This window comes from Musa acuminata, unplaced genomic scaffold, assembly GCF_036884655.1.
Source record: "Musa acuminata AAA Group cultivar baxijiao unplaced genomic scaffold, Cavendish_Baxijiao_AAA HiC_scaffold_1136, whole genome shotgun sequence".
Classification (NCBI taxonomy): domain Eukaryota; kingdom Viridiplantae; phylum Streptophyta; class Magnoliopsida; order Zingiberales; family Musaceae; genus Musa; species Musa acuminata.
Genome location: NW_027021348.1, coordinates 2,912,501 through 2,915,000, shown reverse-complemented (window position 1 = coordinate 2,915,000; position 2,500 = coordinate 2,912,501).

Below are 2,500 nucleotides of genomic sequence, written 5' to 3'. Positions count from 1 at the left end.
GAGGCATCACCGTCCCTGCTATACGAAAGCCCCATCCAGCCCTGTGCCACCCGGGGGGTTCCAGGGTGCTGAGATGGCTGACATTTTGCTCCGCTCAAGATGGTCACCGCGCAACGCAAAAACAGGCCAAAAACTGGCCAAAACGGGCCAAAACTGGCCATTTTTGGCTGCGCGAGCGAGCGGCGAGCGGCGGACAGCGAGCGAAGCGAGAGGCAGCACCGTCCCTGCTATACGAAAGCCCCATCCAGCCCTGTGCCACCCAGGGGGTTCCAGGGTGCTGAGATGGCTGACATTTTGCTCCGCTCACGACGGTCACCGCGCGACGCAAGAACAGGCCAAAAACTGGCCAAAACGGCCCAAAAACGGGCCAAAACTGGCCATTTTTGGCTGCGCGAGCGAGCGGCGAGCGGCGGACAACGAGCGAAGCGAGAGGCAGCACCATCCCTGCTATACGAAAGCCCCATCCAGCCCTGTGCCACCCGGGGGGTTCCAGGGTGCTGAGATGGCTGACATTTTGCTCCGCTCACGACGGTCACCGCGCGACGCAAGAACAGCCCAAAAACAGGCCAAAACGGCCCAAAAACGGGACAAAACTGGCCATTTTTGGCTGCGCGAGCGAGCGGCGAGCGGCGGACAGCGAGCTAAGCGAGAGGCAGCACCGTCCCTGCTATACGAAAGCCCCATCCAGCCCTGTGCCACCCGGGGGGTTCCAGGGTGCTGAGATGGCTGACATTTTGCTCCGCTCACGACGGTCACCGCGCGACGCAAGAACAGCCCAAAAACAGGCCAAAACGGCCCAAAAACGGGCCAAAACTGGCCATTTTTGGCTGCGCGAGCGAGCAGCGAGCGGCGGACAGCGAGCGAAGCGAGAGGCATCACCGTCCCTGCTATACGAAAGCCCCATCCAGCCCTGTGCCACCCGGGGGGTTCCAGGGTGCTGAGATGGCTGACATTTTGCTCCGCTCAAGATGGTCACCGCGCAACGCAAAAACAGGCCAAAAACTGGCCAAAACGGGCCAAAACTGGCCATTTTTGGCTGCGCGAGCGAGCGGCGAGCGGCGAACAGCGAGCGAAGCGAGAGGCAGCACCGTCCCTGCTATACGAAAGCCCCATCCAGCCCTGTGCCACCCGGGGGTTTCCAGGGTGCTGAGATGGCTGACATTTTGCTCCGCTCACGACGGTCACCGCGCGACGCAAGAACAGGCCAAAAACTGGCCAAAACGGCCCAAAAACGGGCCAAAACTGGCCATTTTTGGCTGCGCGAGCGAGCGGCGAGCGGCGGACAGCGAGCGAAGCGAGAGGCAGCACCGTCCCTGCTATACGAAAGCCCCATCCAGCCCTGTGCCACCCGGGGGGTTCCAGGGTGCTGAGATGGCTGACATTTTGCTCCGCTCACGACGGTCACCGCGCGACGCAAGAACAGGCCAAAACGGCCCAAAAACGGGACAAAACTGGCCATTTTTGGCTGCGCGAGCGAGCGGCGAGCGGCGGACAGCGAGCGAAGCGAGAGGCAGCACCGTCCCTGCTATACGAAAGCCCCATCCAGCCCTGTGCCACCCGGGGGGTTCCAGGGTGCTGAGATGGCTGACATTTTGCTCCGCTCACGACGGTCACCGCGCGACGCAAGAACAGCCCAAAAACAGGCCAAAACGGCCCAAAAACGGGCCAAAACTGGCCATTTTTGGCTGCGCGAGCGAGCAGCGAGCGGCGGACAGCGAGCGAAGCGAGAGGCATCACCGTCCCTGCTATACGAAAGCCCCATCCAGCCCTGTGCCACCCGGGGGGTTCCAGGGTGCTGAGATGGCTGACATTTTGCTCCGCTCAAGATGGTCACCGCGCAACGCAAAAACAGGCCAAAAACTGGCCAAAACGGGCCAAAACTGGCCATTTTTGGCTGCGCGAGCGAGCGGCGAGCGGCGAACAGCGAGCGAAGCGAGAGGCAGCACCGTCCCTGCTATACGAAAGCCCCATCCAGCCCTGTGCCACCCGGGGGGTTCCAGGGTGCTGAGATGGCTGACATTTTGCTCCGCTCACGACAGTCACCGCGCGACGCAAGAACAGGCCAAAAACTGGCCAAAACGGCCCAAAAACGGGCCAAAACTGGCCATTTTTGGCTGCGCGAGCGAGCGGCGAGCGGCGGACAGCGAGCGAAGCGAGAGGCAGCACCGTCCCTGCTATACGAAAGCCCCATCCAGCCCTGTGCCACCCGGGGGGTTCCAGGGTGCTGAGATGGCTGACATTTTGCTCCGCTCACGACGGTCACCGCGCGACGCAAGAACAGGCCAAAAACTGGCCAAAACGGCCCAAAAACGGGACAAAACTGGCCATTTTTGGCTGCGCGAGCGAGCGGCGAGCGGCGGACAGCGAGCGAAGCGAGAGGCAGCACCGTCCCTGCTATACGAAAGCCCCATCCAGCCCTGTGCCACCCGGGGGGTTCCAGGGTGCTGAGATGGCTGACATTTTGCTCCGCTCAAGACGGTCACCGCGCAACGCAAAAACA